Source organism: Lissotriton helveticus, chromosome 10 (assembly GCF_964261635.1).
Source record: "Lissotriton helveticus chromosome 10, aLisHel1.1, whole genome shotgun sequence".
Taxonomy (NCBI): Eukaryota; Metazoa; Chordata; class Amphibia; order Caudata; family Salamandridae; genus Lissotriton; species Lissotriton helveticus.
In genome coordinates this window covers 340101996-340121753 of record NC_136071.1, presented here as the reverse complement: position 1 = coordinate 340121753, position 19758 = coordinate 340101996, and the positions used below count along the sequence as shown (strand labels likewise).

The following is a 19758-nucleotide window of genomic DNA, read 5'->3' as shown; positions in this document are numbered from 1 at the left end:
GGGGTGGGCCTGCGTAGTAGTGCGCCGGAGCAGGCGGCTGACAACAGCGCCGAAGGGGTTGCGCTCACCGCAGACAGCCGACCGCGGGGCAGCAAGGCGTCTTTTGTTTGTGAGAGCCGCAGATTTTCCCTGGGCAGGTGGGGTAGGCCGAGTGTCGCCGTGTGCTTGCTGGAGAGGCTAGAAGCACTGGATCGCAGCCTCAATGCACCTCCATGCGGCGTAGGGAAGTCAGGCCCATACGATGGTGGGCGTCCGTGTCGCAGTGTCTCTCAATGCGCGCGTGGCCCTTCCCTCCACACTGGGCCGAGAGCCCCTGCACCGCGCCTCCTGTGTCCCCGACGGGGTCGGATTTTCGGTGGAGGCGCTGTCAGTCAGCCGCCACCACCAGGGCCCCGCAGGCCTGCCAATTCTAAGGAGCCCGTGGAAGGGGGGGGGGGGGGGGGGGTAGTCCGTAGTACACAGAACCATGTATCGTCTCGATGAGGTCTCAGCGTCTCTGGCGCGTGGGCTATGGTGTTTAATTCAGGCCTCTGATTGCATCCGCCCCCCACAGTATCACCACACCTGCGTGGGGAGGGGGCCTCTTCAGGTGGCCGCGGCCGTCCAGCAATGTCCAGAGCGTAGGGCCCTCCCACCTGGCTCTCCGGTTCCGCTTGTGTGGTGCTAGCCGTACCTCCGGGGTCACGCCACCTTCGGGCACACGAGCAGGCAGTCGGGCAGCCGCGCCCCTGGCTTGGGCCGCCGTCAGCGCAACGGCCGCGTCACGCCGGCCAGGCCTCCCCACCCCCCCGGCGTGGGCCTCCCGTAGTCTCCCAGGAGCAGGGGGGGAGCAGGGGTCAGAGTGTTGAGATGGCCCCGATGCGTGGGGAGGTCGCGGAGGCCAGGCCGCGTGGTGAGACCCAGATGTTAGGCCCAAGCTGCGGTCTCCCGTAGTCACCTTCGCCGTCTGGGTGGCGGCGAGTCCCGCCAGAGGCTCTCCGGAAAGGCCGGTGCTGCTGGGTCTGGTCTCTGATTCGAAAATCGGCCAGAATGCAGAGTATGGCTCTATGGTGGTCCGCCTGCAATTCAATTTCAGGCGGCTCAGAGGATAATTGGCGGAGAATCGGCCCGGGGAAGGGGAGCTCGGCTCGGAGCTCTACCCGGTTGAGACCTCCGCCATTGCTCGCCTAGCCACGCCCCCCATGGGTGCCCAATTCATGGCGATAATGATGACTTGGACGACCATCAGGCCATGTCCCCTCACCAAACGCTCGCAGAAAGTGATACCCATCTGCTCACTTTGGTTTCGTGGAACGTAGCTGGTTTGAGGAGCAAAATTTCTATAGTAGAGTGGTCCGCTTTGGTGGAGAAATACGACATACTGGCCTTCCAGGAGACGTGGCCCGTGGACCCTGTTTACCTACCTGTTTATCTTAACTTCTATAAAGCAGCAGTCAGAGGGGCTAAGGGCAGACCCTCAGGAGGCCTTAGCATATGGGTCAGACAAACTATCAACTGTAGACCCACCGAACTAGTCGTTGACAGTCTGGATCTTCTAGTTAGATTATTGCACTTCCCGGACTGTCCCGATACCCTCATTGCAAATGTGTACAACAGAGGCCAGCCTGGAGGGCGTGGTACCAACACATTTCTAACATCAGATGGTTTTTTGGACTCATTAAGCTTAGACACAAACGTAATAATAGTAGGGGATCTAAACTGCTCTTTTGAGCCCCTGAACGCCGATGGGGAAACACTTCTGACAGAAGTGAATGTTCAATGGAACATCCCCCCTCTCGATCCTATACCCATCAAGAAATGGACTGAATCTGCCCTCCTGTGGATAGGCCTCTGCCTAGAGTGCGGCTTTAGGGCGGCAAATGGACGGACTGACTGACAAAATGGGCAGGGATACTTTTGACAACGGCTTACGCAAAAGCCGAATAGACTATGCCCTCATTAAAGTAGTGTTCTGGTGATTATGGATCGCCCTGAGAGTAACCACAACCCCCTCGTAGTCAGTCTTCAGTTAAGCAGTGACTCCAGACGTAAAGATCAAACTGAGCTAGCCACTGCTGATGCCCTTCTTACTAATGACCTACGCAGGGTGTGCTGGCTAAGGGTCGCCATCGAACCCGGGGCACTAGATGAGATTAGCACCAAAGTTTCACGGGCCCTGGAAGTTTTGCGCTCCCTTCCAACACAGGATGACATCAATAGGGAGATGATAAAACTTCACGAAGACTTATTTACTGGCCTTAAACCACATTTCTCCAAATCCAGTAAACCAAAGAACCAAATCAGCCAACCAAAGTGCAAACATTGGTACAACAAACCATGCCGGGAAACCTACAGTATACTGGCCTCTGCTATTAAAACTAAGAACATGGTTGATATCAGATTAGCTAGGCGAAATTATTGCAAAGCTAAAATCCTGGCCAAACAAGATTGGGACAATGAACATTGGCAGGACCTTCTTGTTGCCAGCAAGCATAAAAACCTAACCACGTTTTGGCACATTGTTAAATGGGGCAATTCCCTTAATTCGCAGGTTCCCACAAACCACGTCCCGGCGGAGATCTGGGTTGAGAATTTTGAGTCCCAGTTTTCTGGGCTTAATCGGATCGTCGAAATCTCACCCTATGACTCCCGTCTCATGGCCAACACGCACAACCTCACATTTGACTGTAGAGAAGTTGAGGAAGCTTTGAGTAAGATCCCTCGTGGAAAGGCTCCGGTTTATTGACTGCATCCCGGCGGACATCTTCAAACACGACCAAACTAACTGGGTACCCTACAATGCATTTCTGGCTACTGCCATCTCCAAGGGGGCTGTCATACCAGATTCATGGAGAGGAGCCGAGATACTGCCAATATACAAGAAGGGAGACAGTTCAAGTCCGGGGAACTATCGTCCAATCAGTTTGATTGACTATCCAAAAAATCATCGCCAGGATGGTTCTGGCAAGAATACAGAGTTGGATAGAGCTGGAGGATATTTTGTCACCCCTCCAGGCCGGGTTCAGATCGTGCATCAGTACCATCGAGCAGGTCCTCAGGTTTCAACTGATTTATTGGAAAATAGTCAGCCTAGGTGGTGGTACTCTGTACGCCGCCTTTTTTTACCTTAAGTCAGCATTTGACCTAGTTCCTAGGGCCAAACTGTGGGGGGTCTTAGGCAGCTTGGGGATGCCCCCGTACCTCATGAATGTCGTAATTAGGCTCCACGAGGGACATTTTGCTCCAAGTTCGATGGGGCAAGCAAGGGCAGGTAACAAATAGATTCCCAGTGTCACGGGGTGTCAGGCAAGGATGCGTCCTAGCGCCAACCCTGTTTTTGTTATTCATCAACAGGGTTGTGCAGTATTTTTCAACCTTCCCGACAGACGCCCCTTCCCTAGGTGGCACCAAGTTTCCGCTACTCATGTTCGCGGATGACACCCTTTTACTATCGCAGACACAGACGGGCCTGCAGGCGGCCCTGAACAAGTGTGATGATTTTTGCCAAGATCACGACCTACAGGTTAATGTCACCAAAACCGAGTTTATGGTTCTTAACAAGGGCAGACCTGTGGTGGGCCATGTCACGATGAACACAAAGCTAGAACAGACAAATGTTATGACTTACTTGGGGATTGTCTTAGAGAGCAAAATGAGTTGGAAGCCCCAAATAGACACCCTATCCCTTAAGTTTGCCCAGCTTTCAGGGTGTTTGGTAAAAGAACAGATGATGTCCCAGACCAAAAGGATAGGCCCAGCTTTGAAGATCTACAACTCCAGGATAGGTTCAGCAATCCTGTACGGTGCGGAACTCTGGGGTTTTGCAGACCTTTCCTCTTTGGTCAAAGCTCAAAATAAATGTTTAAGGAATCTCACAGGTCTTCCCTGCTCCAGTCCCACGAGACCGTTACTAATGGATTTAGGCCGTCACTCCATAGACATTGCTCGCTTTAAACTAGTGGCTCTATGGAGGAGGATCTGGACCACTCCCGAACTAGCCCCATATGCTATGGCAATTTTGGATGTTCGATCCATTTTGGGTTCGGGAAACCTACTATGGTTCAAGCAAGTCAGATTGCTCCTAGAGTCCATGGGCCTGGGAAATCTGTGGTCCGACCCTGCTAATAATCCCTTCCCATCTAAAAAACTATTTAAAAGCCTATACTGGTCTTAAATAAGCCAGAAACATTTCAGACAACTTCCGGACAACTCGCTGTCTGGTATGTTCCTGGAGGTTAAAAGTGATCCTTCACTAGAGGACTACTGGGACATTATTAGCAGGTCCTGCGACAGGAAACTTTACCACCAGTTAAGGGTCGGCAGCCTACCTATTCGAACATTTACTAAAAACTGGAAGGGTCAGGTGACCGAATCCTGTCGATGGTGTACCTACAGTAGGGAATCCATTTGTCACATTCTTTGAGTGCCCGGCTTACGCAGCCCCACGGGCCAAATGGTTAAAACCCATTTGTCGCAACATGGGTACAAGGGTGGGGTCTGTAGCCTTAAGGATCCTGAGGTATGACACGAGCGAACCCATTGTAATTGCTGTGGCAAAATTCCTAGGCTGGGTGTGGATCATTAGGGCCAGGCCGCAAGCAGAGTAGTGATTTTACATAGTTTTTATCCTCATTGTAATGATTGTATTTTTATCCTTGTTATGGTATATCAACCTCCATTTTAAAATGTTAGTATTTTTTCATTACAAGCCTCATGAAATTGTATTTTAATCTTTTATAAATTGCTGTACGCCTTTTCCTATGAATGTATTTTACACTGTGAAACGTCTTATGATGAATTAATCGAAATAGAGGCATTTGAATCTGTAAATTATAAGACCACTGACATTTAATGTTATGTATCATTTAGAATTACAGTTACGATAATTAAAACTACGTAATATTGCAACATGGTATCCCTGTTTGCTTGGCTAAAGAAGGTAGATGGGGCACAGATGCCTATATCTACTCTTTAACCTTGCCGCTTATCCACGGATACCGCTACAACACTTTTGTGCTGTATCATGGAGAAGTGGAGAAGTGTGGCTCACTGGTTAGAGGAGGCAGACCCGGACGCTGAGATCAGACCCGGGACCAGGGTTCAATTCCCGACGCGGCAGGGTATTGAGCCCAAAATGTCCACGGACTCGATAATTCTCGCTTCGGTGCCTACTGGAATCACAGGTTCACACTCTGCAACTCTGGGCAATAGCTTGCTTAATCTCCACTACGGCCCCCCGCGGCGGGATGCCTGGCTTTCACCTTGGGGATACCCAGTAGGGGTTATCTCACAGGGAAAAACCAGGACGGGTTCCCAATGCAAAGCGCTTTGAGACCTGGCGGTGATATTGCGCTATATAAAAACCTATCCATCATCACTGCACCCATTTCTTTGTGGCTGCTGCACTTTGACTATCCTGACATAATGTACCCAACGTTTCAGTTTTATACCCCCTTCTTTAAAACTTATGTACAGCTTTCTAGCAGTTTGGTTAGATCGTAAGTTCTCATATGAAGGTCGCACTCAGCTGCTGTTGCAATGTGATTAAGACCTTCGCCGCAGGGCAAATTCCGCCGCAGTGCGAGGGGGGGGGGGGGGGGGGGGGCGGGGTTGGGTGTGGCGCTCCCATACTCAGGACGGCTCCCGGCCGTCATAAATCATGGTGGGTGTGTGCTCATGACTGCCGGGAGCCATCCGAACTCCGCCCACTGATTTCTCTCGCACAGGCGGGGAATTAATACTGCTTGGGCGGAGCGGCAACGTTCGGATGGCTACCGGCCGCCATACGCATACTGTGACTCATGACGACAGGGAACCGTCATAAGCAGTCAAGTAGTTAAAGGTCTATAAATTCTATCAGACAAAGACTGCTCCTGACCGTTGTCACTAACTTTTTAAACCTGAATGAGGACAAGAACGATCACTGCGGGCAACGGACACGTGCCAGCGAAATTGGAGGACTCATTTCTTGCATTACAGTAAAGAACTTGGTAACTGTTTAAGCAACCATGGGCTCGAAATATCCACTCGCATTGTTGAGCAATATTTAGTCAGGACAGTTTTTTTAGGGACTAATCGCCCTCTCTGGCGTGCTGAAAATCTTCTGGCTTTAGCCCCAGAAAAAAAGTAAATGTAAAAAGACAAACTGATTTTTGACCTCTGTCTGAAAGCGGAGCAAAAGTGACAAGATGAGAATTAAACTCATTTTTATTGCTAAAAAATTGAAAGAGCAATAAAGATGCCTTTAAATCTTATCTTTTCACATTTGCTGGCTTTTAGAGAGATAGGTCAAAAGTCAGTTTGTCTTCCTACATTTATTTTTCGTTATGTAACTGAAGTTAGAGGATTTTGTAAAGTGAACTGTGTGACGACTGAACTGTGCAAAGTATGTGAAATGTAAAGCTGTAAAATTGCAGGCTTTTTTATAACACCGAAATAGCTAAGTGGACTGTTCTAACATTTCAAATATAGTTTATTAGTTCTGAAGACATTTTTGTAATTCTGTGATGAAAAAAATATTTGTATAGGATCAAAACAAATTAGCACTTTACGATGCGTACATTTTAAATATTTTTACTGAACCCCAATTTTCAAACATTTTTTATGCACTATTCAGCAAAACTACATGTTAGTGGTAACGTGTTGTGGCCATGTCAATGGAAAATATTCTATCTGTAAATGACAGTGCTCTACCACATCAGGCTTTAGTAATACATTTATTTAAAGTGAGTGGTGTAAACATGAACTGGGAATTATTACTGCTCCTGCCCAGATGACAATGCTATTCGTGAACTAAGAGGCAAGCCAGGGATCACGTGTACCCTATATATATATGGGCTTGTTTCTTGTTATACATGGAGCAAATATTTAGTCTAGTAAATATGTTTTTTGTACAGCAGAAATAGTGAACACGCATATTTGAAGGTGTTCTCTTATGTGATAAGAAAAAGGTGGCTCCATAAGACAAAATATTTGCCTAGGATCCTACAATTTGAGACCAGTTCACGGGTTAAGTACATTACAGTTAGGTCGAGTAGATTATTCAGGTTACTAGACTTGCAGGTCTAGTAACAATTTTATGATTTTTCGAGCCCTGCATCAGATACCTTTTCTCCCTCAAAAAGAAAATGTTGTATATATGCTTAAACCACTTAAGAAAATCCATCATATTCTCCCACTGAAGAGGTCCAACCAAGTGGCGATCATCTGTGTCCTCTCTCATATAGACTATTATAATGCCATATACGGGGTCTGCTCAATTGAGTTTAGGAAAAGTCACAGCACCATCAAAACGCAATAAAAATAGTGACTGGATTTACTTTTTTTTAAATGGGGGAGGCCTGTCAACAACCAGAAACTAACATGACTGGTTGTGTACAATGAAACTGTTTGCTAATACGGTGTACGGTTCACAGAAAAAGGGGGCACCTATATCTGAGTTAATAACTCATCACTGCCCCATTAGGCACAGCTTTACTTCTTAAGGTGAGACTGGAAATAGAAAAACCTAATGACCCATCTTGTGAACAGAATGCCTTTCGCACACAAGAGATACCAAGACCGAATTAGACACAGCAGTAATATGTGTGCCGAAAACTGAGTTTTAATACATGTGCTAGTCGCGGGGGCGGTCATGATAGTTGGTAAAACACAGTTTCAAGAAATAACCTACCGACCTTAGCACTCAGCTGAGCATATATGGCCTCGAGGGAAATCTGGGATTAGCTCAGACATGAATAGAAGACACTCACAGTACAAAACAAGATGGTGTGACTTATCAGTGGATGTGCTCATGGTGAGCAACGGAATGAAGCCAGGACGCAACCATTGTATCCAATGTTCGAGCAAATGTAAATAAGCAATGCGCAACAGTTGTGTTTTGAGACTTGCTTAATGTCTCTGCATGGGAAACTTCTGGAGGCCTCCCAGCTGCGAATAAAGAGGATACTAAGAAACCAAGGGCCATAAGTATCAACACATTTTCCCATAGACACAGAATGGGTAAAACGCTTTGATACATCTGGCCCCAAGATTTTAGACGGACGTGGTTTTTGATGGGCCGAGGGAAATAAATTACCACAATACGTATTAAAAAAAAAAAAAAGAAGAAGAAGAAGAAGAAGAAGAAGAAGATTTTGAGAGCAGGATAGATGGCTGCCTTTGTAGTGAGACCTAGAATGAGGAATTAATGCTATTAGATATTCGAGTGAGTTATCTTAGAATTATGATCTTTCCTTTTTGCTGAAACCTAGACCAGACCCTTGTTTGTGGCATTTTTTCTAACATGCCACATTTTGGTAAGTAACCTACAAGTCAGGGTACTTTTTCTTTAAGGGAGTATATCTAAAGTGTGTTGGGTTCAAGTCCAGTTATATGAAACACCTACTATCAGGGCTTTTCATAGTTGCAATACTGCCTATAATTGCAACAAAAACAACCCACAGGTTCAGGCGAATGTTCAAAAACTGATGGCCCCAGAGCATATAATGTAATCAAATGGGGAAGCAGATTTAAAAAAACGCATCTTTTAGCTTCACTGTTTCCAGATTGTTCATAGTAATTCAAAAAGGCGGCCATGTGACTGTCCTGCAGTTAATATGCACTATGTCTGGAAGCTGTGCCCACATTTTTAATACCATTTACGGCCAGCATAGTTTGACAATCTGATAAAGCTACGATTGGATATCAAAACATCTAGTACTATAGCTAAAACAAACTCACTGGACCACTTCCAGCAGTGGGATAGGTTTACAGTGCCCACTTAACTGAATTGTCCATCTTGCTTCGGGTTCTGTGAAGAATTTTTAAATAGTAACCACTATCCTTATAGTGCCTATTTCTAAGTGTGTCCAATGTTTACAAATAAGGCAGTAAAAAGACTGAAGGCTTATTACCGAGTCTTAAAATGTATGTGGTGTATAAACAGCAGCCTAAGTGAATACCATTGTTGACCATTAGTGCACTACTACAACTAAATTCAAATAGGATAACCAAGGTACTCTTTGTTAACTTCACTCTTAGAGGCTGGCGATAGTCAAGACAAACGTCAGGGTGGCAGCGAAGGGATTGAAACTCTAATTGACTTATTAACACTGATGAACTTAATATCTGACAAGATCTATAGGTAAAGGGCCAGGTCGCAAAAAGTTTGTGACTTGAGCAATGACTTGGCAACCTGTCTCAGATTTTATGATGCAACCTATGTACTAATAAGCCTCGTCACAATCTCCAGTCATGTTGGGTGGCTGAATGACCTGCCTAATCAGTATTAATTAGGCAGGTCACTAGTTAAACCCAGCCAGCGTTATTGGTTGTAACATGGGCGATAGTCTGGAAGAACAGCATCCACGCCCCCCCCCCAAAAAGCATTGGCAAAGCAAATAGGTCTCGCCCTTTAACTGGCGTGTGCCGACCTATATGGTTTGCAAATGCTTGTTTATGTCTACTTTAAATTACTAAAATATCAGTGATGCCATGGTAAAGTAAAACTGCCCAAAAAGCTGCTGGTGCATCATGTGTGCACAATCATGCACACACGTGGTGACCATCTTGGAATGTTTTATAGCCCTTAAAAGATGTTCACCGTGTGTGTACATGGGTTTTGGGGAAATAGACCGCTGGGGCTCTCAGGGGATCAAAACCACCCCCTGAGGGATTTATATACTGAAATGCAGTGGGCTGATACAAATGCGGATGTACAACTCTTTTAGCCAATGCCTAAAGTCAGCTGAACCGCTCTAGAGAATGGTTGAAATGGGTTCTCCAAAAGCCCCTTTCTATAGCTGTACATGTGTATGAATGAATGTTGTGTAGTGTGTGTTGTATGAGGACATTATCTGTTGCCAGACAGTATGCAAGACCTAAACGTAGATTAAAAATGGGACCAGTTCTCCATGCAAAAGTGCTGAGTTAATATCTAATCTCTAATAATATCTGGCCATGATCAACACCGATGGGCAGATAAAATTCAACTGGTCAGAGTGTTTATCTGTGCAGGGGCTTGGAGTAAGCTAGTGTATACTGTACACCTGCACGCATAGTATGGCATCAAAATTGTAATAAACACCTGCAGGATCCGATTTAGTCCCTGCCACTTGATTGCCCAACCAGGGTGACTAAGTGAAACAGCCATGAGTTCTAAAAACTCCAAAAGTATATTGCTGAAGGTCAACCGTTATTTGTAGTGATGGGGTTCCTGGAACCACACTTGCTCCTCCCTCCTGTACAGGTGCACATAACTTACAAGAATATTAACATGAAGAGAACAGGATAAGAGCGTCACTTTTAGCACACTTTAACAAGAGACGTGATGCAACCAGAGTAACCTTTGAAATGCAATTGAACTATGGGTGCAGAGGATTGCGGCAGCACCCCCAGAAAAACTTTGTAGGAGCTCAAAAAGAATGATGACAATCAATTTAAGTCCATCAATTTTGTTTTTTATCTTGTAGCATTTTATTTGCCTTCAAAGACAGGATACCCGTAGGGTGACAGTATGCGCTATATAAGCTCTAAAAATCAACCAAGGACAGGTCAAATGTTAGGTAATGTCGTCTGACAAATTACTTATGCCTTTAACACGGAGGTGGGTGTTTACTTTCTCCCACTCTTACTGCAAAGTGAGTCAATTTCGCAACCAAGTGACAAATCTCTTTGGTCACAGATATGAAAGGAGAAGGCAGCAGCATGTCAAATATTATGTAACCAAAGTGAAATACTTGTAAACGTACTTACAAATATTGCTAACGTTATCAGCCACAAGGAAAGAGCAAATAGGGTATACTGTTTTTTCTAAATCTGAATTGTGAGGGACACAGCGATTTTAATGGGAACTCAAATAAACCAAAACACTTTACTTGTGTGATAAGTCCGCACTGAAATCTGAAGTTGTTTGTGCACCATGTACGTTCAACGATAAAGATTCATACCATATGGCACATTTAATTGCCTTTTCAAGAGGACATTTCAATTGAAAATGTAATCCCTTCACATTACAGTACACTCTATGGCTTCACCATGCATCTCTGGATACATACCAACCCTACCACTCATCCTGGATCATTTGCTACATTTGACGGGTAACCAGCAAAAAAAAAAACGTAATCCCCCCAGCTTACCTGCCCAGCCCTTGCAGCTGGTCCATAGTGAGAGCTAGGTTGGTAATGGGAGAGAGCACAGATGGGAGAGTCTCAGTTCTGAAGATGGACTTGGACACTGGCAGGGAGGGGTCAGGGGAGCACGAGGCGGGTAGAGAGGCGGCGGGGTCCCCAGGTCGGAGCAGCTCGATAGCCATCCATGATGTTGATAAAATGACGCGGTGGGGTCCTTCACGTCTGCAACCAAAGCAATATAAAATAAAGACGAGATTAATGTGTGTGATTTAATGGGCTACATACACAAGCAAAAGGTTGAAGTTGTGATTCGATAGAGTTCGAACTGATCATACATAAAAGTTAAAACAATATTATTCATGCAACACACACGCGAGTGAAGTAACGGCGTAAAACACATCAAAATTATATATATTTTTTTAACACTGAACGCCAGACTAAGCAGTTGTAATTCATGTTAAACGAGCGTACAACCGAGTATATCCTGCAAACGAATTAGTCCAATCAATTATAGCCACATATAACCGAAACGAAGATACATGAAGACCGACAAGAGAAAGTCAGGCGGGGACCAAGGAAATCAAAAGCACACGCGCCGAAAGGCGACGCATGTGGTGAAACCCAATAATATCGATTAAAACTTCTTCCAATCGAGGACCTGGACATATTTCTTAGAACAGGTTTACTCTTTGTGGCGAAGATATTGGGCACCCTTGACAGAATAAACTGCCCGTTAAAAATCGCTGATACCTGGAGGATAGGGTTGACGCACTAAACCTGAAATTCAAACCAAAAACGCGTATATCCTGTAACAAAGGTAAAACACAAGAACATGCTACGGAGAACTCGTAACAGCACCTAGGCCCGAGGAGCCCGCCCCTACTTCCGGCTTCTCTTCTGCCGCGACCCCAGCCTCTGACCGATTGGCTCCTCCTTCCTGGCCCCAGCAACTAAACCTGGCGCCAACCTACACCAGCCAATCAGCGTATTCGCTAGTATTACCTACAACGGGTGACAACCAATTGATCCACGGCGTTCATTAAACTAGCCTACTGAATCTATCAGGTCACTTACGCGGAAATGTTAAGTGTGATTGACAGCAACGACCGCCAACCGGTAAGTAATCATTTTCGCGGCATCTAAAAGGGCCAATAGAAGCCAGCGGAAGGACCGCGGCTTGGGATGTAAATATTCTAATATGCGAAAACTCCCGGGAAAGTATCTCGAGAACACGTTTTTCGTTATCGCTCGCTGTCAATTGTGTAAACAAAGTTTTGTTCTTTGAATGTGCGTCCTCTGGGCAGCGCAGGATCCGATTGGTAAATAGCCAGCCCTTTCCCATTAGTTGCTTCTGAAAATGCGAGCGATCAGCGCATACACCTTTTTTATTTATTTATTTTATTTTATGCGTTTTTATATAGGGCGGACTTTACCCGAAGGTTTTAGTTTGTAATGATCAAAATACTTTTATTTGATTTCATTAAGAATCACACAAGGGTTGGGCGTACCACCATCAGTCATAAAACCGTGGATTAACATTATAAAAATTGGTATCTAAAGGAAGAAGACAAATATTGTAGGGAAATGATAAGCAAGATGAGTGTTATTGTGATCAGGAATTCCCTCCCATTGGTTGTTAGGCACGCGCTAACAAATATGCAAAGTATGTATAAAGCTGACGTCACCCGGTGCTATTGGTTATTCCGTGACTCTGCGCAGTCACTGCCGCACAAGCTCCTTTCTTTATAATTAAACATATAAATAATTATATTCTTGTGGACATCCTTTATTCTGATAATATATTAATTCTACGGTGAACCATTTCACTACAATGGCGACGAGGATGGGATTTGTTTTCACTAGGAGCTTGTGTGGAAATTTCTTCAGAGGTTCTACAGTTCGTTTCAAATTTCTTCAGGATTTCTACATTTTATTTCAAGGCAAGTTAAGGTATTTCTTTCTTAAGCTAATTCAAGGCTGATCTGTAATTCTTCCTTTCTACATTTCGAGTCGTTATCACAGGATTTCTGAAGGAAAAGCGGTGTCGTGATATTGACATGTGGTTCATTGTCGGGCGGAGTCTGAAAGATAACTAAAAGGCAAGTGCGGATGTTCGTGAAGTTTTTGTGTTTTAAAATTCCGGCATTACAAAGATTCTGATGTATTTTTCAGAAAGAACATCAAGAAGAGTTTGAGAGGCGTTTGTGGGAATTCGTTCGTTAAGTGTAATTGACAGTTTACTTTCAACTGTCAGCTGGAGGTGACGCATACCTCATCCGCATTCAGCTATCCGTTTCAGTTTGTACAGCTGGTCATAGCGCGTCGATACGTCATTGACGTAAGTACGTGCCGCCATTTTGTGCAACAATTTTTGTTCAATTCTCGTCAGAGGTTCTCTCAAGTACTGATTAGTGGTGTATTCACCGAGCTCACTAGCGCTGGTTCAGTGCACAGGAGCATTAAGGAAATTCACATGAACTTATCGTTTAGAAATACTTTCCGACATTGATTTTATTTATTTAAATTTTCATATCACAAGTATGTTATAAGTATTTTATAGAGAGTGTTTTATGATTATTTTATGATTCAGGTGTGATATTTAGCATTTTCAACGTTATCTCACATTATTGATTCTGGCATTTGTCAGTTCATTTCAGTGTTGTTAGTTGTGTCTGCATCACCATTAATTTATCTATTAAAAAAGAGGAGGAGGTCAAAGTTGAAGTCATGTCTAATGAAAATATATTCAATGCTCCTGCCCCTTTCCTGGAAATTCCTGGTAAACCAAGTATGAAATGGAAGAGCTGGTATATGGCAATTTGAGAATTATATAGTGGCCATCAATGGCAAGAAATTTGACGCAGAAAGAAAAAAAGCTATTCTATTTGGGTTGTTGGGGGTGGCTGGTCAGGAAATGTTTGTAAGTCTTCCTGAATATGAACCAGATCCCGGTCAATTTATTCCGCTGGATGAATTTCAGGAGGCAGTTAAGAGGTTGGAGAGACAATTTGATGAAGATGAAAACATTATGGTGGGCAGACATCGTTTTGCCTTAAGAAAACAATTAGAGTCCGAGAATGTTGAAGAGTACATAGGAAATCTAAGGGTGTTAGCAATGAAATGCGATTTTGGTGACATGACGGATATCTACATCCGAGATCAATTTGTGTTCCATTGTTTTGAGCACAAGATCCAGGAACGTTTATTGGCCTGCAAGAAACCTACATTGGCAGAGGTTGTCGATATCGCCAAGGGTATCGAACGTTCACTTGAAAGTAGAAGGGAATTGGCAAAAGCAAATCAATCAGTTAATTCAAACATAGCGTTGGTAACTGACAGAAGAAGGACAAATAGTAATATTAGAAAAAATGATAACCCTAACTATGCTTCTAATCCTTCCCCTGTAATATGTTTCAGGTGTGGTTCCCCGAACCATAAGGCAGATTCCACATATTGTCCAGCCATAGGAAATAGATGCACCAAATGCAAAAAATAGGGCATTATCCTATGGTCTGTGGAAATTTTTATAAGTGGCGTAATGATGATGCAAGGATTAATATGGTGGATGAGTTAGAGGAGGATACGTGCTTTAATATCGTTATCTAATATATTCATCTACATAGTTCACTCCTTTCATATGTCATTAAAGGGATTTAAAGGTGACTTATAGAGTACTATTGGGTAGTAGGGTATGTTTCCTTTGTCCTTTATCTCTTTCCTATAGGATTTTCAACTAGAAGCCATCACGTAGTAAGTTTACAGTTCAGATGTTGCATACATGTTATATATATATATATATATTCACTGAAAAAACCATAGGTTATAGACCATATATAGTTAGGAATTAGCATTTACAAAACCTTGAAAATTCACTGAAAAAAACATAGGTTATAGACCATATATAGTTAGGAATTAGCATTTAAAAAACCTTATTTTACTCACACAAAACCATTGAAATTCCATATATAGTTAGTTGCACTAACTATATATCGCGCACCTGCAATCCACTGCTGATCATGTCACATATTACATCATTCATGACATGGTCAGTGACATCACTGATGACATCACTGATGACATCTCAAATGACATCACTGATGACATCACTGATGACATCTCATTTGACGTCATTCTTGTGCTAATACGATAAACCTCTTCAGACTCTAATATAACCTTAGATACACTCAGTGTATACAGACACTCACACACTGCCACTCATCCATGGAGTTACTCACACACCCAGTCAGTCATGCAAAGAAACAATCTCATCTCCATTTCTTCAACTATACAGTTAAACACACCTTACTTATTGAAACATATACTAACACATATTTACTCTCTTATACAATCCCTGATACAAGTTCACAATGATCGATACAACCACTCACTCATTCGGTGGCTCTCATGCACAGTTATTTATATATGCCAACTCTCACATGTACTGTGTTTTACATATGTACTTACTATGACATGTAGCATTGAGATATCCATTCACTCATCAATACACTCATGCACACAGTCAACTGCCCATGTAGCTGTTTCCACATGCACTCTTGAACTCATACACCTAGTGAATAAACTGTTCACACATCTATGCATAGAGTCACACACCTTCCAGCCACCCCCACACAAACTCAATCTCCCATAGAAATACTTGGGCAACCAATTAATAACACATATAGCCTCTCGTATAGCTAATGATCAACACATGCAGCAGTTTACAGAACAACAGACATAATGATGCACAAATTAAGACAGTTTAGTCACTAACCCATGCATTCAGTGAGACACATTTAATCACTCACTCATACAGTCAGTCACGCACCTACTAAATCCTTCATCCAGACACTTATACATCCACTCATTCTTCAATATGTAAGACATATTTTAACTTTACAGAAACATACAGTCACTGGATGTTGTCATCAGTGATGTCATCAGTGATGTCATTTGAGATGTCATCAGTGATGTCATCAGTGATGTCACTGACCATGTCATGAATGATGTAATATGTGACATGATCAGCAGTGGATTGCAGGTGCGCGATATATAGTTAGTGCAACTAACTATATATGGAATTTCAATGGTTTTGTGTGAGTAAAATAAGGTTTTTTAAATGCTAATTCCTAACTATATATGGTCTATAACCTATGGTTTTTTCAGTGAATTTTCAAGGTTTTGTAAATGCTAATTCCTAACTATATATGGTCTATAACCTATGGTTTTTTCAGTGAATTTCAATGGTTTTTTAATAGCAAATATCATAAGCTGTCGAATGTCAAGTACGTGGTAAGTGAAAACATTTTCGTGTTTATGCACACTGATCTGCTTTGAATGGTGCCCCCCCCCCCTCATTTCTATTAGGAGTACTCTCTCTTTGCAGATAGTGAAAGGTAGTTAACGCAGGTCTTTGCCCCCATTGTAATCCGTCGTGCCTGCTTCTCTCTCCATTTGATTGATTGTTATCCAAGTATTTACTGTTTTAGAATTAGTTCTCTTTGGTTCATTCTCTATTTACAAACAAACACAGAGTCGCAATACTCTGTTTAGTCTTTGCAGATAACGAAAAATCGTGTAAAAAAAAAAGAAAAGGAATCGAGCAAAATCAGTAGGCCACTAATGGGATCTCTTTTTGAACTCGCTAAAATAGAAACATTAGGAACAACCCCTCATGACAAATACAAAACTAGTGAGATGAACTGAACTCCACACAATGATGGCTGCAAAACAGCTCGGCTCCGCCACCCACCCCGCCCAAAATAACGATAAAGAACGGCTGCCATGATTGGTTGCGGAATGACCACGACGGAGCTACGAAATGGTGCTGCTCTCATGCTAACCCCAGCTTCAGTCTGAAACATCCAGAAACACTGTAGACTACCAATTCGATCAGTTCCGGTAGCGCCCCAATGTAACCCGGTAGAGAAGAACTAGCTCTCCCCTCTTTGACTGATGGTTCTTGTTGCCTGTCCCTTCTGTTGTCATTTAACAGAACTATTTAGCCTGCTGAAAGGGGTTGTGTTCCGACCGCTGGTTGGTGGAGACATTTTGACTATATTCTGTACCTGCGTTGTCGCGTAATGCGTCATATGACGCGCCGCGTTAGCGCATCCGGAAGTCATCCGGGGCGCGCAGCGCGTAACGTAAGCATAACAAGTCATGTGACTTGTTAATAAAACTTTTCATTGGTTCATTTTACTTTTCTTATTGTAATGATGAAAGGCTTGGTCATATGACCTAAAAATTACACTTTTCATTACTTCCGAACATTATTTTTTCTTAAATATATGTTATAATGTTCCAGGCTAATGTACTTTCCCGGAAATTTTACAACTGTCCTGCAAGTAAAATATATTCTTTTTTCGAGAAAAAGAGCGTTTCTTCGTCCCATGACGGAGCCGTTGAGCAAAAGAGGGTCGACCTGCTGTCTTAGTCGCCGATACGCCTGAATATGAGATTCTTATCGATCACTTTATGTTGCAGGAATAGAAAACACAACAGCCCTTGACCATTTATCTTTACTGCGTTCTTTCGTATTATACCTTTTACCCTTCATGTAATTGGTCTGCTTTATTTCACTTGCCTTTTAATGATTCTAAAACAGTCACTATTATTAAAAACTTTACCAATGTATATACTACTACCATGTTTTCTTTTAAAAACCTTTATTGTGAAAATTTCATTATACAAATACGAGCCTATAACCACGTGGGCCTGCCACAGAGCAAACTGTAATCGTATATGATGAATAGACATTTACACTGTAGAGGAACGTAACGGGCGGGCCATTAGGTTGCAAGAACTAAGGTGTCTAACAGTTACGGAATCGGTGGACGTACATTTTATAATTAAAATACGACAGGGCCAGTTACAATAAAATTATCTAGATATACATTTGCGGGCAAGTACCATGGGTGACGTTAATTCGAACTTTCAACAGTACAGTAATCAATAACACATCAGAACTTAATATCAATAGGGATGTCGAAATATTCAATCAATTCTCGTCCCCGCCCGCCATGTGCTTCAAAACTGCATACGTATCTCGTGATTTCAAGGTTCTGCAACCAGTACACAACAAGGAGTTACGAGTCCCATTTATTCCGGCGCCATTTTGGGCGAGGACGGGCAGGTCCAGGATATAGTCAAAATGTCTCTACCAACCATCGACTATGATGATGTTCATATGCTGTATTTATTAGAGTAACACTCATCTGTCCACATGAAATTAATTTGCCACAATCTAAACATGTCATTTTAATCTTTCCAAAGTTCTTCTAAATATTTGGGACCGTTTCCCTTGCCTCTGAAGCTCTCAGTGCCACTTCTTTGATGAATGTACTAGCAGGTCAGGGGTTCTCCTCCAAATCTCTCTTTTATGCAGCACTATAATTAATTGGTGCCACCTCTCCATATGACGATGCATGGTATAGTTACCACAACTATATTTTTTTTCGGTTCCTCTGGAGAGTTCATCGTGGCAGATGAAGCGTGTAACGTACCGGGCATTTACCTTTTTTTGCATGTACAGGAAAGGAAAAAAAAATCGAGCGTCCGAGTTCTAAGGTGTCCCAGGGCCATTTTGGTGGACCAGGCCCAAATCCAAAGAACAGCCATCTCACAGGCTAATGGGGCGACCCACGCCGAGTTTCAGCATTGTAGGATGACCACACAAGTACAGCAACTTGCTAGACATCACCTCGGTGCCATCCGGATCTCGGCGCCCCACTGCAGATGAAGTGCCTCTCAACTATGAAACCACCACGGTGACATCCGGATCTTGGCGCGTTGTGCTGCCTTCGGCCTATTCGCACATCGGTCCGCTACTGACGCCATCTCACAGGCTAATGGGGCGACCCACGCCGAGTTTCAGCATTGTAGGATGACCACACCAGTACAGCAACTTGCTAGACATCACCTCGGTGCCATCCGGATCTCGGCGCCCCACTGCAGATGAAGTGCCTCTCAACTATGAAACCACCACGGTGACATCCGGATCTTGGCGCGTTGTGCTGCCTTCGGCCTATTCGCACATCGGTCCGCTACTGACGCCATCTCACAGGCTAATGGGGCGACCCACGCCGAGTTTCAGCATTGTAGAATGACCACACCAACTTGCTAGACATCACCTCAGTGCCATCCGAATCTTGGCATCTCAACGCCTAGTGGTATCTTCCATACAAAAAATATTGTTACGCTGCCTTTGGCCCCATTCGCACATCAGTCCGCAACTTAGACATCACCTCGGTGCCATCCGGATCTTGGCATCTCAGCGCCTTGTGGTGTCAGTCAGAAAATATTGTTGCGCTGCCTTTGGCCCCATTCGCACATCGGTCCGCTACTGACGCCATCTCACAGGCCAACGGGGCGCCCCACGCCGACTTTCAACATTGTAGGATGGCCACAGAAGTGCGACAACTTACTAGACACCACCTCGGTGCCATCCGGATCTTGGCGCGTTGTGCTGCCTTCGGCCTATTCGCACATCGGTCCGCTACTGACGCAAACTCACAGGCCAACGGGGCGCCCCACGCCGACTTTCAGCATTGTAGGATGGCCACACCAGTGCTGCAACTTGCTGGACACCACCTCGGTGCCATCCGGATCTTGGCGCGTTGTATTGCCTTCGGCCTATTCGCACATCGGTCCGCTACTGACGCCGCCTCAC

At 44.0% G+C, this 19758-nt stretch overlaps 1 protein-coding gene across 2 annotated transcripts in view; it reads right to left on the bottom strand.

Annotated features, from left to right (window-relative positions):
• The window catches only part of LOC144783791 (uncharacterized), a 38590-nt gene extending 26504 nt beyond the window's left edge, over positions 1-12086 (bottom strand). The window contains exons 1-2 of one of the 2 annotated variants that reach the window (XM_078662491.1): positions 11949-12086; positions 11097-11312 (exon numbers count right to left, since the gene is read on the bottom strand). The gene's annotated coding sequence lies outside the window, so the exon portion shown is untranslated. Of the gene's footprint in view, positions 1-11096; positions 11313-11840 lie in introns of both variants that reach the window. The other variant, XM_078662490.1, reaches the window with a different exon arrangement.
• Positions 12087-19758: the final 7672 nt, after the last annotated feature.